The sequence below is a fragment of the Cupressus sempervirens genome, chromosome 3 (genome assembly GCF_028749045.1).
Source record: "Cupressus sempervirens isolate cs-2001-9-10 chromosome 3, ASM2874904v1, whole genome shotgun sequence".
NCBI classification, from domain to species: Eukaryota; Viridiplantae; Streptophyta; class Pinopsida; order Cupressales; family Cupressaceae; genus Cupressus; species Cupressus sempervirens.
This window is the reverse complement of record NC_143120.1, coordinates 1,002,318,437-1,002,345,647: the sequence shown is the minus strand read 5'-3', so window position 1 is coordinate 1,002,345,647 and position 27,211 is coordinate 1,002,318,437. Positions and strand designations below refer to the sequence as shown.

At 34.5% G+C, this 27,211-nt stretch overlaps 1 pseudogene; it reads left to right on the top strand.

The window, feature by feature from the left end:
• Nucleotides 1-26,916, top strand: part of LOC149570128 (F-box protein PP2-B1-like) — an 82,496-nt pseudogene extending 55,580 nt beyond the window's left edge.
• The last annotated feature ends 295 nt before the right edge of the window (nt 26,917-27,211 follow it).

Genomic DNA, 27,211 nt, shown 5'->3' with positions numbered 1-27,211 from the left:
CAATAGGGATTTTGTCTTACCATCACACTTTGTGATCATCCCAACTAGTCCAATATCATTTTCACTATATGTGACCCAAAATAAATGGTTGTTATTATGGACCACACAAGCACATTTCCATTCCTTTCATTTCCTTGTCATCATTATCAATCTAGTAACAAGGGTTTTGACATGGAGAACACATTAATCTATTGACTTAGAATACTCTTCAATAATATTCCATGATACCAATTTAATACATTTAGATATTTATGGGTTGTTATGAGTTGATCCATTAAACATTTTGCTATTATGTGGAGCCTAATCGGACTCAAAGGTTAATTTTTTCCACTTCCTTTGGTGCAATTTTCCCCAGATTTTTTCTACAGTGGTTTGGGGAAGGTCCCTTATGATGGGGTCAAGAAGAAATTTCCCTTGAGGTGTTAAGGGATAGTAACCTAAGTGGGGTATTGGGGCCAAAAAATGACTACTTTATCATAAAAGACACCAAGATATATTTTTCTATTAGATGATATATTATAACCCTAATTTTATAATTAACATAAGTCTTGTATAAAATGGCTTAGGGTTAGGGATATTATAATGCATAATTATTTAGTAGCTTCTTTTACCAATATTGAGTTGCAAGGGATTATAGATTGTAATCAAGTCGAATCACTCGATAATAATATTGGACTTGTTGTTTGGTAGATGTAGCCCAAGGATTGGGTGAACCATGTTAAATCTTTATATCTTTTGTTTGATTTATGTGTGCTTAATTCCTTTATGATATTGGTAATATTTTTATGCAATTATTATTCATGTCTCTCTAATCCTCACACATTTTATGTGGCATGGCATCATTTTATGGCATTTAAGGATAATTATTTTGTAGGTATTTTCCTAAGAAAGTAGGAAGAGTAAAGAATACTCACAATATGAATTTTTATAGAAAACTTCAATTCTAAAGGAAATAAAGGTTATAAAAATATATAGCATTATCATATAAGTCATTTACATACATATGAATGTTATCCTTGATATTTCTCATTGTCATTAATTTTGTTTAATAAGGGTAAATGATATGGATAACACATTCGTTTATTGAGTTATAGAACTCTTCAATAGTGTCTCTTAATACCAACTTAATAACTTCAAATATTTAGGGTTTGAAGGAAAGAAAATATCTAGAAACAATTATGTCAACCCATTCTGACATACCTTAAATTATGTTCATGATAGTCAAAGTCAAACACGTCATACAAAATCAATTTGCAAAGCATTGGGTACCAATCTATATAGAGAACACTTGTTGAAGGAATATTTGATTTCATAGGGGTGGAAAAGCATTAAAAAACTACATACAAATTATTTATTTGTTACCAATCCTATAGCCAAGCCACTATGTCTTCTTATTTAATTATCACATTTGTTTGAGCTCTATTATGATGCATTCATGGAAGAAGTTTCCCCAAAGGAAATGTTCTAAACCATGCAACATGAGTCAAAACAATAAAAATAATAAACTGAGACATTGGAATAGACATCCAACATACTAAATCAATCTTTGCATTATCATAGAATTAAGGGTTTACAACAAATTGACTTGAACATGTAGTTATACATTCTAGGCATGCAAACTTGATTACAAACAAAAAAAATACCACTAAATTTTGTTCTAATATCTTAATTCATGCAATCATCCAAAAATTTACTCTAGATTTCAATGACAAGCCTTATAAAGACTTCACAACACACACATCAACCTAAAAGAGATTATATTCTCTAATGATCAGGAAAATTTATTGTAATATAGGTTAGGACCTAAATTACATAGACCACAATACATAATCTATAAAATCCACTATGATCAAAGATTCAAGTACAAATATGATCCAAGAACATTAAGAGACATACCAACATATTTTTTGATTGGGAAATAGTTTTACATGATAGGAAAACACAAATTAGTCGAGAAACTATGAAGACCATCATTAACCTAATAATAATCCTATTAGCCCCAACTAATAATGTTATTAATGTATGTGTAAGAGTTATATCAATGTTATGTTTCCATTTATGTCAAGCCTTAGTTGGTTGGACATTATGCTAATTCAATAAAGTGTCATATCATTTGATTTGACAAAGAGGATTAGATTGATGAAGAGGATTTGAAAAAAGTATGTTGATGTAAGCGTTGATAAGTGTATGTTATTCAATGGGCGCTTGAAAGATGTATACTCTAATAATATGATGTTTATTTGATTGCTTTACATTATCTTAAGAAATATGTACATACAAGACAGTCTGACCAATGAATGAAGGAATACAATATTAACTGAGCTACTATAATTGTCACCAAGCATCTGAAAGAGAAGTGTTGAAGTTTAGTTTTATCTGAGTAATTTATATGTTAACTAAGTTAAGTATTGACTAAGTGAGTTGTAATGATCACTAAGCATGAAAATGAAGAACAATTTTGCAAAAGATTAATTTGAGGCCAACATTTGGTAAAAATTAAGAATGTTAAAGAAGTTCAAAAAGATAAGGATGAAGTTAGTTGTGAGATCGATGGTTTGAGTAATTCAAAGAAGATCTAATGGAAAATATTTATCAATTTGAGATGGAGCACAAAGTTCAAGGAGGGAGTTTGTTTCTCTAGCATCTAGATTCATTTAATTCAAATCTTATGGAGATCTGCAATCATGATTAAGGGATGAAATTTGGAAGATTCTCAAATGATAAAGTTATCTATTTAAAGGGATGAAAAAGATTTTTCTTGTTGTTGATCATTATTGGTGTTGAAGGTACTAATCAAGTTGTTGATAGAAGGAGAACCAAGCATAAGAGTAGTGTGAAGATGATGTAGAGGAAGTACTAAGTTGAAGTGTGAAGTGCGTGAATCAGCCAAAAAGAGATCAGAAGGAAGAGATAGAGAAAAGAAGAGATTTGAACAAGCAAGGTAGTGCTAAAGCCTAATAGGTCATTTCACTACTAATTTCTTACCATTGTTGCATAAAAATATCTTAACCAAGTGGACCTAAAAAGTCTTTTGAATATGATCGCATTCTTTTGAATATTTTTTAAGTCATTTAGGAAGGCCACTCTTAAGAAATGACAAGGAGTGATAAGATTTATATGATCTTTGGTGAAAAACCTCTAATAAGGTCATGTTAAAATGTGTATGTAACCTTTAATAAGATTGGATCCTAACAGGGCTCGCTTTAGAAGAGTGAGAATATTTGGATTGCCAAATCCCAGGTGATTTTTTCCCTTTATAGGGTTTCTATGTTAAATACTTGTCTCAAATGGTTGAATACTTATTGTGTTGCAAGTTTATTTCATGTTAATTATTTAATCCACAAGTTATTATAATCTAGATGATTAGTCTAATACTCAGTATATTATAATGCAGTGAGATAACAATTTTGATGTAAAGTTGTTATAAGTTTGAATTATGATTTTTGATGTAGTTACCAAGTTATTGATCTAAAATTTTATGAAGTTGAAATTGGTAAAAAAGTGTTTTTAAGGCATGTAGGATAACTAGTTATAACTAATTCAAACCCCCCCACAGTTATATAATAATTGGCATTAGAGTTGAGTGCTTAAAGGAAGAAGTTTGAAGGGACTTGAGCTAAAGATCCAAAGATGTATAAGAGAGAGGTACCAAAGATGAACAAGGAGAATTTCTCCTCATGGAAAAGAAAGATGAGACTATTAGAATATTTAGAATAATTGAGAGGTGGGGGAGGGGGTTAATCATTTATCCTTAGGTCCAAATGTACCAATTCAACTTTTTCTAACTTCAAACAACTTAAACAAATTCATTAAACCACTTGATCTATTTAGCATATCATTAGCAACTTAACATATTAATTATTAGTTAACTCTTTGTTTAGTATATGTGTCAACCAATAGTAAATAAAACATCAGTTTACAACATGCATCACATAAATAATATTCATGTAGGTATGCCATCGAGATTTAATGTGGAAAACCAATTTGGAAAAAGCCACCAAGTAACATGCTACCACTTTTCACTCTTCTAAAGTGAGCTCAGTTAAGAGCCAACCCTATTAAAGGTTACAAAACACATTGTTAGGTGTGACCCTATTAGAGGATTTAATCATCCTATTAGGAGTGGCTTGGTTATCGAACTTTAGCACATTCCCTTAGAATGTGACCTTGATTAAAGTATTTACAAAATGACTGTTAGGTCAATCTTGATTAAAGGATTTTAACTATCATAATGGTTATAAAGTAATAGTAGGTTTGATCTATTAAGATACAACTCACTTTGAAAATTTAGATCTTAATTCAACTCATTTTCTGGTTCATTAGTTGGACTTCATTAACAACTCCATCTCTAAAATGCTTGGCAACCCTTCAAGCAATCACACTTCACCAATATTTTCTCTTCTCCTCTTCTACTCTATTCTTCATAGGTTCTTCTTGAAATTGTTAATCAACAATGAAGCAACCTTAGAAAACATCTCTTATGCCTTCTTAAATAGGTAGCTTTGATCTTTTATCGCTTAAACATCATCATAGATCTTAGGGTTAGGTTAGATTCACTAAATCTCTCCATCATTTTGTCCTTCTACTCCTTTCTTGATACTTCTACAAACTTCTCTTTGAATCCTCTCCTTTGACTGATTAACAAACTCAATTTGTGCATTAAATATACCAACTCATCAATCCTTATCATCCATGTATTTTGACTAATCCAAAAATTCAACTACATTGGCCTCAAACTTGATTTTTTCACAAATTGTTATTTTGTTTTTTGGCACTCAAAATTGTAGCCCAAATTTTGAGCACCATGGAAGAAATTGAGCCCTATAAACACATTTTGATGCTTATGTACCTGGTTGTACTTGAGAGCCCCATGAGGTTTTTAATGTTTCTAACACCATCCATTCAGCCTGTCTGTGTGTTCCACGAAGTTAAATTGAGATTTCGAGTCATTTCAGGAAGTCCTATTTTGAGCAAATGTCAAATCTGCATTTTTCACTAAAGTGTTAAACAGTGATAGGAGGCTATGTTTGCCATTGAATATCTCGTACCCAAAAATGTTTTGTGAATTTATACTTTGGGAGTGTCTAGTGTACATACTTGAGAACCTATGTTTCAAATTTTGAGTCGTTTCGAGTTCGTTTGATTAGGTTTTGAATCCCTCAAAGTTGGTTAGTTACTGTTTTTATGCTTTTGCAATTAATTTTGAATTCTGGGAAGCCCTATTTGATGTGTTATAACTTTTGACTAGTTGACCAAAATGCTAAAATTCATTTTGCATTGCATTGTAGATGTTAGAGACTTGTCATGTTTAAGGTTTTAGCTCCTGATGAATCCATTTGGTTAGTTTTCAAACGCGATTCCAAATGGAATTTCTAAAGTTTTACTGGTGTCAGTATTTGCAGATTTGTCGAAACCTCTGTTCATGATGTCATGACTTGAGATCCATGATTGGTAAGATGAAATGGATTGTACTGATGTGTTATGCTCTAAAAATTCTTCAAGTTTTCCAGTTTGCAAGTCATGACAAATCCATATGCACACTTTTCCAGGTCAATTCCATTTGCAAAAAATGTTTTCTGTCCATGTTCCTAGTCTGCAAATTCCAAGTAGCCCACTTTGACCATCCTCCATTTGTACCTAGTCATTCGTCATGAGCCCAAATCGTAGATCCATAATGTCCTCATGACAAAGAACCAATGCCCTAGTTTTCATTTCCCTATGTGCTCATTTGCCCAATTTTTCAAAGCCAAATCCGAACCCAGTTTGTTGTTTTCTGACTTGTTTACTTGTAGGTAATCCTGAGAAGGTGACTTTGACAATGAATATCTTTTGACCCTGAATTCATCATGAGACAAGATTCGACAAGGTGCAAGTATGTAGAACAAAGAGTCAGTGTGTCAGATCTTAGAGCCTAGTTATCCGTTTGGATCAGTTTTTCAGGCCAGTCAACGAACCTCTTGGTGCAAAATTGACAGGTTGCAAATTAATCAAGAATGAGTTTTTTAAGGATCAGTTAGTGCTTGAATTGGATTCCAACTAGTTTGAGAAGGTTAGTGGATTAGTTTGGAGGTTTCAATTGTCCAAAAATGAATTTTTTTTTGGCTGGACCCACTTTAGGGCCCAACTAATTTTGACTAATCTACAACAGATTGCTAAGAGGGTTGATCTTATTGGCCGTGCTAACTACCTTGAAGAAACTTTTAAATATACCATCAATGTGCCTGTTATAGTTTTCACAACTAGAGTTTGAATGTCAAAAATGAATTGGAGAAGAAAAGTGTCCAAATTAGGATTGTTATGAAGGTTCATAGAATCAAGAAATGCCAAAGGGGCCTGAGTAGTATATTCAGAAAATGGAGATGTTTACTTGGGAAATTGAGACGGGGGGATTGATGTGCATTAACTTTATGGAGAAAGAGAAAGACCATTTCTCTTCTTCTTGTCACAAGAGGCTTCACAACTTATTTAAAAAAGAAAAAGAAGAGACAATACTCTGATTTTGAGCTAAAGGCTATCATTATCAAAAATCTCAATCTTTCCATCTTATCATAGACCATAAATTTGATGGTGACTCATGTAAGAAACATATGGAGAAAAATTGTCAATGGAAAACACTTTGGTAATGAGTTAAGGTTGGGGGCAACAATGGGCCATCAAGGGAGACAATGACAAAGTGAGTGTATTGCAGGGAGGAAGTAGACAGACGGTAGTTACATGGGGCAGTAGCATCTTGTTTGGGGAGCTATCTGAAGGAGCACCACATGAAAACTTAGTGCCAACAAGGAGATGCCCACCACGCCAAGTCAAGAAAAGAAAATAGAACTAGAGCATAGTACTTATGTGTCTATATGAAGTGGGGAAGTATGCCAAAATTTGCCTCATGGACATATATGTTGAGGCACTTTATTCATTGCCTTCATCATTTTCACATAAATCAGGCAAAAGGGAGGATGGAATAGATCCTAGTACCTGTGTATATAGCATAGCTGATGTTCATAATAGCAAGTTTTTAGATATGACAAGGGGAAAGTTCATTGGTCTTGTGATCAGAAAGCTAAGGGATTTGTCATTGCCATCATTAGCTAGTGTCCTTCAGGAGTGGGAGAAGCTGATGAAAGGAATGACAGAGATGAATAATGAGGTCAAACTCTTGCAATCAATAGTTGAACCTGAATTGCATAGGAACATTGGTGAATGTAAATCAAGTGCTATTGAAGCAAAGTGCAAACTAAGAGAAAAATTACTTAATATAGAGAAGCATCTTCATAATATTTTTGATGGAGTTTAAACAAGGAGCAGAATGGAGTCTTCACACCTAAAAAGGAAGAATACGTTAAGCAAACAGGAGCAGCTCGCGCATCAATGCAAATAAGAGGGCAGTGGCTAGAAGAACAACACATATCAATAAAAAAAAATAGCTCACACCTTTTAATTGGAATTCTACACATGTGAAAAGGAGGAGCCCCATGTTGGTAATGAAGCATATGCAGGAAGAACACCATCTCAACCAACAGGAAAAATTGCACTAAGAAAGTAAGCAACTGGTAGGGCATTCCATGCTAAAGGCAGAGGCCCACGTGAAGGATGGAACAACTCCATGCAAAAAGAGACTTCAGACTTGAAAAAATGTAGGCCAAAGTAGAAAAAAAACCCAAAAATGCATAAAAAGAAGCCTATGCAAGAGTTTCAAGATAGTGCTAAAGGAAGCAGGAAGGTGTCAGGGAGGTGCTATGCCATGTTAGGGAATAACAACCATGAAGCACCAACAAGGAGTAATCCAAACACCTTGCGCAAGCAAGGAGAATACCACCATTCCAAGGCATGAAGCAATGGTCAATGCAATCAAAATTCAAGCAAACAGCTCATGCCCAGGAAAAGGGCAGTCATAGTGTGATGAAAGAGGGAGCTCACATTGGTAAAAGGTCATGACAGTTTGAAGCTGTTTTAAAAGAAATTCACACAAATCAAGTAAAACTAACACTGACAAAGCAAGTCCATAAGCAAATGAAAAGGAAAGCATGACATGCTAGCAAAGCTTGAAATGTTGTAGTCAATTAGAAGAGGAGACTCATGCATTAGAAGTCTACGCTAACCAAGAAGGCTTCCACACCAGTACAGAGGAACCGACCATGGAGAGAGAACACCAACAGGAAGTGCCCATGATGAGAGAAGAGGTTGTAGGGTAGCGATGGAGAGCAAGTTCACTGGGGTTTTGTTGCTTTATCCCACATTGGGAATGTGGCAGTTTAATCGAATATTTAAAAGATCCAAAGCTCAAACGTAATGTGTCTTAAGGCACGTAATGCTTAAGGAAGCCGTTGCTAACATATTGGGCCCTACTTGCGACCAGCCTGGCAAGTACTGGGCACGTGTTTTGAGTTTCAATGCCAAGAGGATTGCCACGTGGAGTAATTCGAAGGTGCTCAATGTATGATCGGGAGCTATTTCCAAAGACCTTACGCTGCTATGATTACCCTGTAGGAACATAAGGCAAATTTTCAACCGTAGGAATGTGAGGCAATTTTCAAAGGCTCATGCACTTGCGAAAGAAGCTCATCGTGTGGGCGTAAAGCAATTTCCAAAGCTCTCTGATGGTACACGAGTTGAGGACCCCGTAGGCCCGAGAAACAAAATTTGAGCTTCTCCGGTGCTACGCGCATGAACATAAAAACATAAAAGGAACATTTAGCGGATGAGCATAAATGAAGATGTCAAGGGCTCTGGATTTATGTGATTTTCGTGAGAGTGTAAAGGGAGCTCGCTCATGTATGCATGTAAGGTGAAAATTGAAAGCCTCCAGTACTACGGGGAAAGAATGAAGAAAATTGATTGATATTAAAATATTAATTAATTTAAAATATTTGAAGATGTGTCATGGCCAATCAAGTGGTGACAAGTGGCAAATGGAGAAAATATGGATATGGGAAATGAATTCAAAAGGGAAATTCAGAGAGGATCAATGCATGATTTGTTCAAATGAAGAATTCAAATAAATTTAAAGTTTTATATAGTTATAACTATATACTTTTAAATTTTTTTTCATTTTTAAAAGCTTTGATTTAGTCCAGGAGCCTATTTTTCAAACTGCTACCAGGGGGGCATTTTTTGTCCAAACTAGGCCTTGTAGTATACCGTCGAAACCAGGAGAATCTGAATTTTCCAAATTTGGGGTTAGATTATGCACATGTCTTCACTGATTTAGTCTATAGGCCAATTTGTAATTTTTGGGGCATTCTCAGTAAAAGGGGTAGAATTCATCATGGGATGTTAGAATCAGTTGGAGAACATATATAGATGTTTATTAATGCTTAAAATGAATTCTAGAAATTTTTTTACCCTTCTTGAGTTCATTTTTAACCAAATTTTGCCGTTCCAAATCAGGAATCAAATAAGTTATTTGTTTAATCATATGTTTCAAATATCTGGTGCTTTTGGAGCAAAAACTGATTGAAGATTTGATTCAGTAGTTGAGGGAAAAGATTTGAAGGATGTTTTAACCTGCTGAGAAGGTTTTCCAGGTGGACATATGTCATGTTTAGATCAGATCTGGGAATGAACTCTTCTCCTATATCTTTCTTTCTCTCATCTTTTGTAAGGGTTCTAATTTTTTGTCACTGAGAAACTAGTTGGTTCCAGTCTTTGGAGAAAAACTAGTCACTGCTGTGATACCATGTTTTGGATCTAGTTTTGATGTGTTCCCATACTGTGATACTACATATTTTTCAGCAATTTCTCTTGTATGAACAATAGAAATGAAGAGAATACAGATAGTTCAGGCCTTTTAGGTGTTTCTATGTTTTGATTGCATACATATAAATGTATTATTTCAAAGAAATGAATACAAAGGAGCAAGAATTTCATTAGTTTCATTCTGATTCTTGTCTCTAGTCTTAGTGAGTTTTCAATGTTTTATGATCTTTAAACAAAGAGCTTAGGTCATAGTTGCAGTCCCTTAAGGTTGTATGTTGTTTTATTGTTGCTTGTGACTCAAGGAGTTATGTAAATGCTTTAGGGAATCAACAAGGTTGCAAGTTTATTGAGAAGGATATCATGTAAGAATGAGATTCATATTGAACATCGATGTCTATTTACAAGGTGAATGGATAGATCATATATCTGAAGATACAAATAAGTCTCAGATATCTATATGTATGTGATTAATTCATGGAATTTCCCAATAGATAAGACACTGATCGTTTACAAGATCACTTGTTCATGCTGCTGCATATTAGGGGTTTTTTATTGAATTCAAAATCTTTTATTCAAATAAATTCAGTTTTTCATTTCTTGTAGTGGGCTGAAAGGAATTAACCCTCACTCAGCTTATGAATGTCGTAGATTTGCATTCAACTACTATAGATCTGTGTCATTGCATAAGTTATTAGGAGAAATAAGGGTTTTCATCTGCTATTAATAGGTTTAGATTTATGTTTTAAATGCACTGGTAGAATATCTCAAAACCTCAAGGTTAACCCACCTAGTTCTTGCAGAGCCTGAAGTGAAGAAGGAGTTATGCCTTATAGTTGGCCCAAGACTGCAGTCATGTGTATCCGTCATAGGAAATTGCTAGCCTTAGATGCATTTGTCTGGTTTCTTGGTCATTTTCAAAACTGTTAAATCAGGAGCCAACATTGTTGACACTTTGTCATCATTGTATTCTTCTACTCAATCATCATTGTATACCTCAGTCTCTACTAATCACTCAACATGTACTTTTTATACTTGGTTATCTTTAAGTTCCTTAATCTCTTGCTTCATTAGCCTAGTAAAACTATCACTCGACAAGGCTTAGCCTTTTGACTTGTTTCAACTCTTACACTTCTATATAATTGCCTTATTTGCTTCATAAACTGAATAAAAAACATATTATCTTGTCAAAGACTATCTTATAAAATTCCCATTACAATTCCATCATACTTCTCTTTTCTCAACAACTTTACTAGTTCATCTAGTTATCTCTCTTTTCAAATCCATTTCATCAATCAAAAAATATGACATTCTACCTTGTTAATAAATGTCTCTCTAGTAGGTTTGAAATCAATGACAACATAATAATTATTCTAATTGTAGTTTCTAGAAATCTCCCTCTTTGGCATTGATGAAAACACCTCACCTCGTAAGTTACCATGCAATCCAAAATGTAACCACAGTAATCATGCAACACTTGTTCATTACTTCTCATGATTTATCATTATTATCTCTCTTTGTGATTTGATATTTATTAATGTCCTTAGTTTCATTATCATTCTCATCTTGTAATCTCTTCCACTACTCCCTCTATGATATCAACTATAATACCAATTATGTTGGCTCCCTCTCTCACATTTCTTGTTTTAATATTGACTTGTTCCTATGTCACTAGATAGATAGGAATGTTCATACTCTTCCTCTAATATGTATCTAGATGTCTCCCTCTTTCATTAGATATTGGATTGTAACTGTATAGATCTTCTCCCTCTTTGACAACAATGCCAAAGACATCAACCATTCACATACATAACATCCTCTATGTGTCACTATCTAACAAATATTTCAAGATCACTTTCTCTTTTCATGTTTATCTTGACTCCTTGTAGTTCTTCACACCTGTAGATAGTTGCTAAAGTGTGACTTCCTGCACCAATGTGTAAGATATTCTAACTATAACATTTGATGCAATGCAACATCTCTTCTTATCTTGCTTCAGATAGGGGAATGACCTATAACTTACCTCTTAGACATTCAAAAGTATCCTTAGGTAGTTCCTTAGTGAATATATAAGCTATCTACTCCTTTGTATTTACATATTCCAATCTTACTTATTTGTCTTATGTTAGGAATAAGGTGTCTCAACCTTGTATAATTCCTATTCTTATTATTATTTGTTTTGTAAAATTTATTTTTTGCAAATAATATGTAAATGTGAGTGTACATGTCTAGTTGGCATGTTGATCACTTACATGTGTCGGCATCTTGAAGTGTGTGAAGGAGATCATGGCTAAAATGGTTATGATGGATTCCTATGATGCGTAAGAGCTATTTAAGGAATAAGCTATGATAGGTGTAAGAGCATCTTATGACATGAGGCCTATTTGGGCACCCAAGAATGAGTGGTTGGTGTGTGTAAGAGAATATGCCAAAAATAGGTTGGTATGATGGATTCCCTTACACTTCTCTTGTGACCGCTATTTTTGGCAGATTCTATGACAAGCTGTCATTGCCTATTCAAGGGATGGACACCCTTTTCTTGGTATTGGATGTACATGTGGCATTGTGCATGTTTCTTGGTGGTTGAACCATGAAAAATGCCCAACTCCTTTGTGGGCATTTTGTTGGGTCTTAAGATGTTCATAAAATGTGTATTGCATGTTGTAATGCAATAGTGTGATAGTTGAAAGTTTGCAAGTACTGAGGTGCTACTGGAATCTTCTATCGTTGATGTTGAACTTGCATTGCAAGTGTATTGTAATCTTGTGTTGAAGATAATACATTGTGCAGGTTTTGAAGGGGTGGGGTTGCTTTACCAAAAGGTTTTTCCCCACTGGCAAATCTTTGTGTTATGTGTTTCTTTCTCTGTCTATTTTCTGTATGCATGGTTGACTGCTATATTCATGTTTACATGATATTGAATCTATAAGTGTAGAATATTTTAAAAAGGATTTGCACCATACTTTCCTTATGAGATTAGTGTAGGAAGCTGTTTCCGCACCTGAGTTTCCTTACAAGTGGTATCAGAGTTTGATCAACTTTTGATCCTAGTTGTTGGGTAGGGTTTTTTGAGCTAATCTCAAGTTGAGTGGGAGTCTTGTGCAGAGTATCCTAAATCTTATTTGTAGATTGAGATGGCGAGTTCATCATATGGAAGAATGGAGGTGGAAAAATTTAATGGCACTAATTTTGAGTTGTGGAAACTCAAGATGGAAGACATGTTGGAAGATCGTGACCTATGGGAAGTGACTACAAGTGCTACAAGACCTGCAACTATAACTCAAGCAGATTGGGATATCAAAGACCGTAAAGCTAAGGGTCTCATAAGACTCCATTTAACTGATGTAGTCGTTCTGAATGTTCTAGATGAGAAAACTGCATATAGTTTGTGGGAAAGACTTGGGGCCGTGTATCAGGCCAAATCTCTGGTGAACAAGTTGTTCCTGAGGAAGAAGTTGTATTTTCTGTGAATGGAGGAAGGTGGATCCTTAACATATCATTTAAATGCATTTGATTTGCTGGTTGCATAGTTGACATCTGCTGGTGTCAAGTTAGAGGAGGAGGATCGTTGCTACACACTTTTGTGTTCTTTACTAGATTCATGGGACCATCTTGTGATGGCTCTCGGAAGCACATTAGTCACCTTGAAAATGGATGATGTGGTGTCTTCACTGCTATCAAAGGAGATGCGGAGAAAGGCTTCCATTTCTGAAAAAGAAGCTCTTGCTGTTCATGGGAGATCCACAGAAAGAGGAAAGAAAAATGACAATAAGTTTGACAATAAGAGTAGATCCAAATCCCCTGGGAAGTCAAAGACTTCCAATAAGTCCAAGGCAAAATGTTGGAACTGTGATAAGACTAGGCATTTCTGTAAAGACTGTAAAGAGCCTAAGAAGAAGAAGAAAGCCTTAGATTCTGGTTTTGAAAAATCTCAAGAAGATGGCGATGCATTCATCGTAGCTTTGGCAGCCCATGCATCTGATGATGTGTGGTTGGTTGACTCAGGTGCATCTTTTCACATGACCTCTCATCGAAACTGGTTCTCAAGATATGAAGAGTTCGATGGTGGAAAGGTGTACTTGGGTGATGATTCTCACTTGAAGATAGTTGGACGAGGAAGGGTCACTATCAAATTTCCTGATGGACAAGTAAAGGGAATCAATGGAGTTATGCACATTCCAAGTCTAGCACGAAACCTATTATCTGTAAGTATGCTGAACGATGTAGGTGTGCAAGTTTTTTTTTTTTTGAAAGAAGGATGTAAGATGATTAGAGGAACGATGGTGCTTGCTAAGGGTACTAGGAGAGGTACTCTATTTCAGCTAGATGCATGTATTCCTCTATGTAACAGTTATTCATCCTCACCATCTGAATGAGTAGTGAAGAATTTTGTGGTTATAGGTTTTGATGGCAATGCAAACACTTTGGAAGGAAAGCTTCCTGCAGAAAAGACAATGTTGTGGCATATGAGATTTGGCCACATTGGTGAGAAGGGTCTCAAAACCCTGAAAAACAAAAATTTTGTTGAGGGGTTAAATGATTGCAATCTCGAGTTTGACTTTTGTGAACATTGTGTATATGGTAAACAAAATCGTGTTCAGTTTTACTCTAGTTCTCACAAATCTTCTGATGTTTTGAATCTTATTCATTCTGATGTATTTGGTCCTGTAAAAGTTCCTTCGATCTCCAAGTCTATATTTATTGTATCTTTCATAGATGATTACAGTAGAAGGACATGGATTTATTTCCTTAAAAGTAAGACACAAGTCTTTAGTCGATTCAAGGAATTTAAAGCCCTTGTAGAGAATCAGACTAGTAAGAAGATTAAGTGTGTGAGAACTAACAATGGTGGTGAGTTTTGCTTAGAAAAGTTTGAATAGTTCTGTAAAGAACAAGGTATCGAGAGGCATAAGACAACTCCTTATACCCCATAGCAAAATGGAGTTGCAGAGAGAATGAACAGGACACTGATGGAGAAGGCTAGGAGTATGCTTAGTGGATCTAGTTTAGAACAAAGGTTTTGGGCCGAAGCTGTGGCCACTGCTTGCTATCTGGTTAATAGATCTCCTACATCAGCCCTTGTTGGTAAGACACCCATCGAGGTGTGGTTTGGTAAGAAGCCTTCAATTAGACATCTTCATGTTTTTGGTTGTGAAGCTTATGCATATGTTCTAAAGGAGAAAAGATCTAAGTTGGAAAATAAAGCTGTTAACTATATTTTCATTGGGTACAGTGCTGGTGTGAAAGGATACAAGCTTTGGGATCCTGTGACTAGTAAGGTGTTGTATAGTAGAAATGTTATTTTTAGAGAGCTAACATCTTCTCCTATTGTGCTACAACCAGATGAAAAAGAAAAGAAAAAAGATGTTGTTCAGTTGCCTCCTACCCCTGAGAAGACTGAACAGAGAGACCATGTTGGGTCTAATGATGAGGAGAGCTCTAGTAGCTCTGACAATTCAGAAGAAGAGGAAGAACAACCTCAACCTCAGCCCTTGAGGAGATCCACAAGAGAAAGAAAGCAATGAGAAAGGTTTGGTTATTCTATGTTAGATTCCAGTTGTGCTTTTTCTTTGATTACTAACACTGATGAGCCTAGATCTGTGAAAGAGGCTTTGGGCATGGAAGATGCAGGTTCCTAGATTGAGGCTATGGATGATGAGATGGCTTGATTAGAGAAAAACAAAACTTGGGACCTTGTAACTTTTCCTAAAGGGAGAAAATCTATTGGCTGTAAATGGGTGTTCAAGAAGAAATTCTGTGTAGATGGCAGTGTTGAAAGGTACAAAGCTAAATTGGTTGCAAAGGGGTATTCACAGGTAGAGGGAATAGATTATGGTGAAATATTCTCTCCTGTTGCAAAGTTGACATCCATTAGATTTTTGTTATCTCTTGCTACATCATATGATTTAGAGATAGAACAGATGGATGTGAAGACAACTTTCCTTCATGGTGATTTGGAGGAAGAGATTTATATGTCACAGCCTGAGCACTACATTGTTAAAGGTAAAGAATCCTTTGTTTGCAGATTGAAGAAATCTTTATATGGTTTGAAGCAATCTCCTAGGATGTGGTACCTTAAGTTTGATGCCTTTGTGTTATCAATTGGATTTGTAAGATCGAAATTAGATCATTGTATTTATTTCAGAGTTGAAAATGATCACCTTCTTATTGTTGCATTATATGTTGATGATATGTTGCTATTTGGGAAGGGTAAGGGTATGATTTCTAATTTTAAATCTCAGTTGTTAGCACAGTTTGAGATGAAAGATCTTGGGCAGCTAGGTACATCTTGGGTATGAAAATCAGTAGAGATAGGTCTAATAGAAAACTTTGGTTGAGTCAGAGTAAGTATGTGAAGTCTGTGTTGGACAGGTTCAGCATGGCAGATTGTAGACCACTATGTGTTCCTATTTCAGTGGGAACAAAGTTATCTGTAGATGATTGTCCAAAATCTCCTAGTGAGGTGGAGGACATGAGTAGAGTACCTTATGCTAGTGCAGTTGGTAGTCTTATGTATGCTATGGTCTGTACTAGACTAGACATTGCCTAAGCAGTGGGAGTCCTAAGTCGATTTATGGCTAATCTTGGATGGATACATTGGGATGTAGTTAAGCGAGTATTCAGATATTTGAGGGGTACATTAGATTACTCCATATGTTATCATGGTAACTCTTCTGGATCTCTGCATTCAGTTTGTATTCATGGGTTTGTGGATTCAGATTGGGCAGGTGATATTGATCGCAGGAGATCCACTAGTGGTTATGTGTTCACTATGTTTGGTGGTGCCATTAGTTGGATGAGTAAGTGACAACCTGTGGTTTCTTTGTCCACTACAAAAGCTGAGTACATGGCTGCTACTCATGCTTGTAAGGAAGCCATTTGGCTTAAGAGATTGTGTTCTGATGTTGGTGTTGATGCAAAATAGATTACTATTTGGTGTGACAGTCAGAGTGCTATTTTCCTTGCGAAGAATCCAACTTTCCATGCCAGAACGAAGCACATTGATGTGCAGTTTCACTTTGTGAGAGATATGGTGGAAGATGGAAAGGTAAATTTGGAGAAGGTAGATACTGTGAAGAATGTTGTAGATGCATTAACAAAACCAGTGGGCACTGAGAAGTTCAGATGGTGTTTGGAGTCTATGGGCCTTTCGGCCTATAGCGATTAGTTCCTGTTATGTTCCTGTTGCTCTTACAAGGTGTTCGACAAGTGGGAGAATGTTAAGAATAAGGTGTCTCAACCTTGTATAATTCCTATTCTTATTATTATTTGTTTTGTAAAATGTATTTTTTGCAAATAATATGTAAATGTGAGTGTACATGTCTAGTTGGCATGTTGATCACTTACATGTGTCGGCATCTTGAAGTGTGTGAAGGAGATCATGGCTGAAATGGTTATGACGGATTCCTATGACACGTAAGAGCTATTTAAGGAATAAGCTATGATAGGTGTAAGAGCATATTATGACATGAGGCCTATTTGGGCACCCAAGAATGAGTGGTTGGTGTTTGTAAGAGAATATGCCAAAAATAGGTTGGTATGACGGATTCCCTTACACTTCTCTTGTGACCGCTATTTTTTGGCAGATTCTATGACAAGCTATCATTGCCTATTCAAGGGATGGATGCCCTTTTCTTGGTATTGGATGTACATGTGGCATTGTGCATGTTTCTTGGTGGTTGAGCCATGGAAAACGCCCAACTCCTTTGTGGGCATTTTGTTGGGTCTTAAGATGTTCATAAAATGTGTATTGCATGTTGTAATGCAATAGTGTGATAGTTGAAAATTTGCAGGTACTGAGGTGCTGCTGGAATCTTCTATCGTTGATGTTGAACTTGAATTGTAAGTGTATTATAATATTGTGTTGAAGATAATACATTGTGCAGGTTCTGAAGGGGTGGGGTTGTTTTACCGAAAGGTTTTTCCCCACCAAAAAATCTTTGTGTTATGTGTTTCTTTCTCTGTCTATTTTCTGTATGCATGGTTGACTGCTATATTGGTGCTTACATGATATCAAATTTGTAAGTGTAGAAGATTTTAAAAAGGATTTGCACCATACTTTCCTTATGAGATTAGTGTAGGAAGCTATTTCCGCACCTGAGTTTCCTTACATCTTATACTAACTTTCTCAAATAATGAAACTTGATAACATTGTGTTTGGTCTTTGTGTATATCACAAGATTCTTTGATATATTTATAGCACTTGTGTTATCACAATATATCACAATAGGTTCAATAATCTCTTCCTTCATACCTTTCAACAATTGTTTGATCCACACAATATTTGAACAATTGACTGCTACAACAACATATTCAACCTTTATTGTGGATTGATAAATACAAATTTTTCTCTTGTTTTTCCATGAAATCAATCTCTTGTCTAGCAAGAAAGATCATCCACTTGTACTCTTTTTGTCATCAACATTTATAGTCCAATCAACATTTGTGTAAACTTTTAGCTCAAAGTTGTCACTCTTTTTGTACCATAATCCATAGTCTTTTGTTCCTTTTAGATATCTTAGTATCCTTTTCATATCCATCATTTAATTTTATTTAGGATTATGAAAAAATATAGCAACAATACCAACTGCTAAAGCAATGTCAAGTCTACTATGTACAACATATTGCAATTTTTTGTTGAGATAATGGGTGTTGCACACATTGCATAATATTGTTATATTTTATTATTTTATTTTATCATGTAATGTTCCACCTAGATGGACGTGCAACATGTAAAGATTCCCATAGAATATTCTTGATGAGTTGTATTGTAACATTGTGATAATATTTCATGTAATTATTTAATATTGGGAAAAAGAATTAAATGCCCAATATTAAATGTGGGGTCAGTGGGTTAGGTAGCACATGGTTTTAGCACACGGTTTATGTAATACCACTTAGTGGTTTTGTGAGACTTGCTACTATATAAGCAGCCACAAGGGTAGTTGTTATAGAGAGAGTAAGAGTGAAAAAGGCAAGAGTCGAGCGAGACAAGGCTTGACAGGTTAGCCAAGGGAGCATTTGTGAAGGTTGGAAGCATGGCATGGGATGTGTGGATTCATGCTTGTTCACATAGTTTTCTTGGTTGTGGCTATGGCCATGAAGGCTTCCATGGTTGTATTGCAATGGTATTTTTGCTAAATAATATATGGTGATGGATGCTTTTGGAGGCTGGGTTTTTTTTCTCTCAATGAGGGTTTCCCAGAGTATATCTTGTGTCACAATTTTGTGGGTATGTTGTCTATTCTCTTGCATGTGGATTTTAATTTCATATTTATTTAAGATCTATAATGGGTTATGTGGAAACACTTATATTCTTTGTTGCCAAGTTTCCTTACAAGTGGTATCAAAGCTATGGTTTTATTGTTTGTAACCCTAGATTGAATCCATGGGAATGCATGAGAGGATAAAAGAAAGGGCAAGATATATGACTAATTTATTGCAAATGTGAGTGTTTTGGATTTGCTGTTATGATGGGATGTTCAAATATTTGGGCATGTGAAATTGTTGGACAAAAGAATTTTTCAAATGTTTCATTTAAATGAGGTTTTTAGGGGTAGCTTGTAGAAATGATCTCCTAGGTAAAAACAGACCTCACCATTGGATTCGAGTCGACATTTCCATAAATTTTGATATATAATATGCCCTAGTTTGGCCATGTTAAGAGGAAATGAAAGAGCTTTTTGGTTTCAGCCCATGATGGCCGTCAAATTTAATCCCGTTAGAATTTTTGTCACAGAAAAAAATAAAAAAAATGAAAAATTGTAGTGAAAATGGTAAAAAGACCGTCTTAGTAAAACGACCATAACTTTCTATTAGAATATCGGATTTTAGAGTTCTTATAGGCGTTGGAAAGCTAATTCAAAGCACTACAACATGGTGTAGGTTTGGTTTTGTGATTTTGACATTTTGTCAGGTTTTAAGAGCCCTAAAAGTAGATGTTATTTATTTTGAGTATGAATTAGGGTATAACTTGGGCATACGGAGTCAGATTTTGGACTTTGAGTAGTCAACAAAAAGCTATTGGAGAGCTCTATACATTGGTTCAAATTTGGTGTAGGTTTGACATGATTTATTTGGTGATATATTGATCTGAATAGTTTATAGATATATTTTGACTATGGTAACATTGTGAGTTTATGGCATTGGAGATTTAAGATTTGATGTCATTGTATACTCAGTTCATATTTCAGATTGGTCTCATGATGATATGGTTATCAGTGTTTGGTTTGGATATGTATGATGACTTATTGGATCTACAAGTTGTGCAGTGTTGTAGGTAGTCTATACTTATAGGTTGCATTTATGGCTTGGTTATGGGTTGTCTTTTCCCATTGATATTTCATTATTGATGCATATTCAAATTGGTGGCTTGGATTTGGGTTGTCTATGCCCTAAGTCACATGATTTGTTGATTATAGAAGGGATGAGATGTTGTTACCAGGTACAGTCATGGTGGAGGGTTGTGGTTGACTATGCTGATAGGTTGGACACTTTGAGAGACAGATGCTTGATTCATGGATGTGATCATGGTGTCATGGATTTTGGTATGATATGATTGCATATATAGGTACATCCTTGATGTTCATTAGCTTGGATTTTTGATTCAGTTATAGTGGTATATCTTCTTGGTTGAGGATCATGGTTATTTGATTTCTTTTGAGGAGCTCATGATGTGCACTTTGAGTTCTTTAATGGTTTGATGCCTTGGTTGATTCTCATGGTTAGAGGATGGTTTTTCATCATGATGTCATGGATAGCTTGGATACACAGTTTAGTGGGACCTTGTGATAGTGATGAGGTGACAGTGCAGGATTAGTTCCTAGTTTGGTTTGGATTTTTATGTAGGAGATGGATTTTATGATGCCATAGGTGACTTGGTACCACGGTTGAGTGGGAGTTATTGGCATTGATATATTTATTGAGTCTTTGTAGATGTTGGAGGTTTGTCTTAGATCCTGTTGCTATAGAAGCGTCTTTAACATTTGCATGGTGCACTTGTTATCTTCATGGTGTGTGAAGATGGTTAGATCTTGAAGACTCATGGAGTTCTTGGTTATCTTCATGGTATTTGGAGATGGTTCTTCCTGATATGTGGATATGGTTTTCTTCATGGCGTGTGGAGATGGTTGCATCTTGAGGACTCACATGGTTCTTGGCAAAGGTGTGGTTTATGCTTTTATTTGGCATGTTATCCTTGGTATGAGGATGGTTTCATTTTTTATGTCATGGTATACTCTTGATACGCATTTAGAGTTGTGACATGTTATAGTATGTTCATGTGGAGCATGTTATCTCTTTGGTTGAGATGGTAAGATCATGTTGTCATTTTTATGTTCTTGAGGCCATGGTTGGAACTTTGACATTGATCTTGGTTTAGTTTCTTGGTATTGAGTGCACTGATCATAAGCTGGATACTTCATGATATTTCTATGTTGCATTTGGAGTTGGCATGGATTGATTGGTTATAGGTTCTCATGGATACTTAGAGACAATGGTGATGCTAATTTCTCTTGGATTAGAGAAGTATTTGTTGGGATGGTTGATGGTTTCAACAAGAAGTCCGAGGGGCATTCACCTGATATGGACTTGAGAGGAGATTGTTCTTAGATGAGTCTTGGTTGGAGACTTGGGTATCTTGATGAGAATTCTCATTCCCCACTCTTGGTCTACTCGGCGGTTTGCTACTTGAGAGGTATAGCCCATTGTTTCTCTCAATTGCATTATATTTATACTTGTCTTTCATGGATATGGATCTTGAGCTATAGTACATGAGTTAGTTCTGGAGGGTTCATTTGAGAGATGGTTAAGCATTAGTTATCTCCATGTGCATATTTTTTTCATGCTGGTTGAGTTTGGGAGATGGTTTTATATTGGGCATATTCCTTGGATTAGGAATGGTTTATTGAGTTTGATCTTCTTGTGAGAGGCTTACATCCATGATTAGTTATATGACATGGTTTGGGTGTTGTTGAGGCTTCTTGTTGGGGTTTAATGGAGGAGATCATATGTGCACATTTTACATCTAGAGGTGTGTGTAGAAGGACATGATACAGGTTATGATTTGCATGGTTTTTCTAATCTTGGTTATCTTCCTAGATGTTCAGTTTCACTTACATTGGATTTGAGATTGGTTGGAGATTGTGATCACTGGTTTGTGTTCATGTATGTCATGTGAGAGATGACATGGTTATTTCTTTATCTCTTTCCTCTGTTGGTTGTGGAGAATTTGGGAGACTATTGGAGACTTGTTATGAGAGTTGTTCTTGCAGAATATCAGTTTATGTAATGTGGATGTCCTTGATACTACATGGATTCACTTCTTTGAGATGTTGTGAGTGGATTGGTTACAGATTTGACATTATCTTTTGTAGTGAGAGCTTCTTGGTATATATGTGGTAGGTATTGCTCTTGAGGCTTGTGATTGCAGGTTATAGATTAGGTATGTTGGTGATATGAGATTCACTTGTTATACCTTTGAGGTATGGATAGTGAGATGGGTTTGGCACTTGCTGTGGGTGCTATTTCAGCTATGGATATTTTGACAACTATGGATACATGTGATTACCTTTGGATCAAGTTATTTGTGCTTGTAATTTCAGTTGGTACATGATTTTATGATCTTCTAATGAGACAGGTTGGGTTGCTTTCTCTTTGGATGGCTTCTATGTATGTCCAGTGGTAGTGGCATAATAGGAGGTGAGATCATTCATGTTTGAGATGCTGGATACTTTGATTTTGTTGTGAGTACTAGGATGGAGCACTTGGTGTATTTTGATTCATGATGGTGGATGTGCTGGAAGAGATTGTTCCCTTGTTCATTTATGTGGCTACGGATTGACCCTATGCAATGAATACAAGAAGTGGGAGATTGTTGAGATAATGGGTGTTGCACATATTGCATAATATTGTTATATTTTATTATTTTATTTTATCATGTAATGTTTCACCTAGATGGACGTGCAACATGTAAAGATTCCCATAGAATATTCTTGATGAGTTGTATTGTAACATTGTGATAATATTTCATGTAATTATTTAATATTAGGGAAAATAATTAAATGCCCAATATTAAATGTGGGATCAGTGGGTTAGGTAGCACATGGTTTTAGCACATGCTTTATGTAATACCACTTAGTGGTTTTGTGAGACTTGCTACAATATAAGCAGTCACAAGGGTAGTTGTTGTAGAGAGAGTAAGAGTGAAAAAGGCAAGAGTCGAGCGGGACAAGGCTTGACAGGTTAGCCAAGGGAGCATTTGTGAAGGTTGGAAGCATGGCATAGGATGTGTGGATTCATGCTTGTTCACATAGTTTGCTTGGTTGTGGCTATGGCCATGAAGGCTTCCATGGTTGTATTGCAATGGTATTTTTGCTGAATAATATATGGTGATTGATGCTTTTGGAGGCTAGGTTTTTTTCCCTCAATGAGGGTTTCCCAGGGTATATCTTGTGTCACAATTTTGTGGGTATGTTGTCTATTCTCTTGCATGTGGATTTTAATTTTGTATTTATTTAAGATCTATAATGGGTTATGTGGAAATGCTTATATTCTTTGTTGCCAAGTTTCCTTACATTTTCCAATCATGGACCTATATCATGTTTGATTCACTTTAGCAGAATCATCATTCTTTGAAAGTTTATGACCAATAACCATAGAGTGGTCTTGAATCTTCCACCCCAATGGTCCTTAATATCTCCTTGATATACTTTGATTTTGTAGTGTAGATTAAATTTTTCTTCATTTGATAAATTTGTAAACCAACAAAGAATTTGATCTCACCAAACATTAACATCTCAAATTATTTCTTCATCTCATTAGCAAAATATTTACACAATAAATCATGTCCTCCAAATATGATATCATTGACAAAATTTCAGCTAACAATATCTTACTCTCAGATTCACTTTTCAGTACATATTGCTATTGTCATTGGTTCTTACAAAACCAAACTTCACCAAATAAGTGTGTAACCTTTCATACCATACTCTAAGGGCTTGTTTCAAACCATATATGCTTTGTGTAGTGTGCATAACATATTCATCTTTATAGGATCAACAAATCCTTTAGGTTGATCAATTTAGACTTCTAAGATTCCATTCAAAAATGTAGATTTAACATCCATTTGTTATATCTTGAATCCTTTGTAAGTAGCATACGGAAGACAAGTTCTCACTCCTTCCAACCTTGCAATTGGAGCAAATGTCTCTCCATATTCAATTACTTCTTCTTGTGCATATCCCTTGCAAACACTATTAGAATTTTGAAAAATAAATGACTAATGACTTAAAGTGATCAAATTATAGTAATATTTTATAATTTATAAGTGACTAAACAAATGACTCATTTGGCTATTAGATAAAATAACAAGGTTAGACAAAGATAAGTGACTAAATCAGTGGTTAAACAATTGGTTACCAAAACAAATGAATATAGGGAAAATAAATGTTTTTTTTAAAATCATATAAATATATTATTTAAAGTTTTAGAACTTTTGTTTTTTACCGATGGTCGTTTTGTCCCATCAATACATCATTATCAATTAACTTCCTCAAATTTCCTCTCAACTAATATTGAACTAGAAATAAATTCAAAATCACCCCAATTTGCAGTGAAACTCCTCAAAATCTATCTATGAACTCTTCGAATCTTATTTATTAAAGAAATTAAAATAATTGACATTGAAAATATTTTAAAACTTGTTTTGTAGTGAAATCATCAAAGATTTAAAGATTTTGAAGAATTATAGAGGTTTATTGTACAAACTTTTATTTTGGCATGGAACAAGAAGCTCCAAGTTTTGTTATTGATTCTAAGACCATAATTCTTCATTTAATTCCATGTTTAACAACATCATATTTGTGTTTGGTGAGGTGTTTGATAGACATACAATTCAAAATCAAATATTAATGTTTGGCTTAGCTATCATGTAAATAGTTGCAAACTATTAAAAAAATTCAGTCTTTGTAAATTTTTACATTAGATACATAAAGATGGACCTTTTATAGATTATGAGCAAGATATGCATATTTGTTTATTTATTCATTAAGGATTTTATATATAACACACACAAGTTATAACATCTAATTTCATCATAGATAAATAATATGCAAGTTGGCATGGTACATAGAGAACCGTTACAATTACTCATGCAATTATCAACTCTACCATAAATTTTAGATATTATCATAATAAATATGATTATTTTTAATTTTTTAAAAATATTGTTTAAAATAAAATATTAATTATAGATTTTATAATTAAGTCTAATCTTCAGAGTTACAACTATCACTTTTATTTTACATGACAATACCATTTTTAACAAGCAATATAATTTTATGATTGAACATAGAAGTTTCATCTAAATGTATAATTGAAAATATTTCTTTGCTAAGCACTTTTTTAGTGATAATTTCTAAAAGAAACTATCCCACCTTACATTTATTGGGGAAAAAGGCTATTGTTTAACTTGAATACCAAAGCAAGTAATGGTTTAACACCTAATGGCATCCCATCATGGCACCATGATCCAAAAAAAGGCTCAAAATAGTAAAGTAAGATGTTGAAGTGAGCGAGTGAGTTGTTGAACAAGAATACATGTGCTTTTCCTTTGTAGTTGATTGTGATGACTCGTTACATAATCTTCCCCATTTCTACTTAATTATGCAAATCAATTCAAAATAAAAAATAAAAACTCTCAATAATAGAAAAAGCCTTAATTTGGTAGCTTACACTACTATTCATGGCAATGAGAAGCATCATGGAAAAAGACAAAAATGTTGTTTTACATGCATGATGTGGTTGTATTAAGCAACCGAACAATAGTACTGGTGAATAAATCAATATAATTTTTACTCAATTCCATTGTTTTTTGTCTAGGGTTTCATTTTGTTTTTATATATAATTGGTTGAAAACCAAAAGAGATATAAATTTTGTTTGCTAGCTATCTGTCCTAACAAGGGTTTATAGAATAGTTAGATTTTAATTAGAAATATTGGCAATAAAAAATGAAAACATACATAGTAAATTTGTAGCATCATTATGGACTATGGAAACAAGGTGACGTTTCTTAGCTAGTTACATGATTGATCTTATTCCTATTGGCATGTCAAGAAAAAATTCTAAAATAACTCGTCAATATGAGCAATCCTAGATCCCAATTCTCTCATTCTACCCATAAACTCAAATTGCTTTTCATATGAATTGGTTCGATTTCATAGATTCAATCTGTGACAATAGTACATGATTCCAAACATCACTTATGTTAAAATTAGTTAAAACCTTTGTCCAAAATTCCTTAGGAGTTTTTCTTACCTTTCCTTAATTTTGTAGTTGTCTAATTCAAGGATTGAATTTAGAATATCTCACCTTGTAACTCTATAAAAAATGTTTCAATTCGTCAATGGCCCATGGTTTAATGAATTTGAAAGTTATAGGAAATTAATTTCAGAGATTTTTTATTTAGATATTATTTTATCAAATCTTAATTATTTTGAATCTATAATCAATTCAGAGGTTTTGACTAGACAGAGCTATTGGAAAATTATGATCTATGTTGTCTACAAGAAATCTAGTTGTAACTTGGGGAATTGATAATATTTACTGGAATCAAAATCCTCAAAATAAATCTAGGTGGCATAATCCATAACATTTTATTTTTTTAAGTATTTTTTGTTTATGTGAAAATGAAAATCATGTTCAAGATAAAGCTATAAAAAAAATTTCTTCTTTTTGAATAACAATTTCAAGGAAATAGTTGAACTAATTGCAGTATGCTAGTTTAAGTAGAATTTTTTTTGACTGCAAACTTCTATCTTTTGGTATAGCCTATATTGTCTAATTTAAATTGAAACTTAATGGACCTTCTCGTAATCATTAAAGATATCCCAATAGATTATTCAGTGCCTTTCACATGAACCAACAACTATGGATGGGATGATAAACTAGTCTAATTTTCAATTACAACTTCTTAGGGACATCAACAACAATTTGCTTAGTTTTTGCCAAAAAATAAAAGTGCCATTGACAATGAAGGATACCACATGACTTTGATGAGACATGTTGTAGAGGGCTGGATGGAATTTGATACAAGAAAATTTTTGGTGGAAGAAAATGAGGATGGTATAAAGGAAGTGAGGTTTCACATGAATAAATGAAATGGTGGATATTAGAAAGGTGAACTTCTTTTAGAAGGGGTTAAGATTCAATCTATAATTTTAGCTATATAAATACATAATACTTAGGAATAATAGTACTAGGTTTGAAGCTTTTGAATGTTATTTCAAATTTCTAGTATTTATTTTCATAAAAAAAGGATTTATATGAAGATGCACTTAGCCTATCTATTTATCTTTTCTAGCATTCATGGTTTCAAGTATGTTTACATTTTTGAGGAAAAGCCATCAAGTTATATAGACTTAGTTAATGAGATCCTTTAAACTTTAGGGTTTCAATTTATATGATACCATAACCTCTAGTAGAAGATTTGCATATAGCTCATATTTGATTAGTATGACAAAAGTA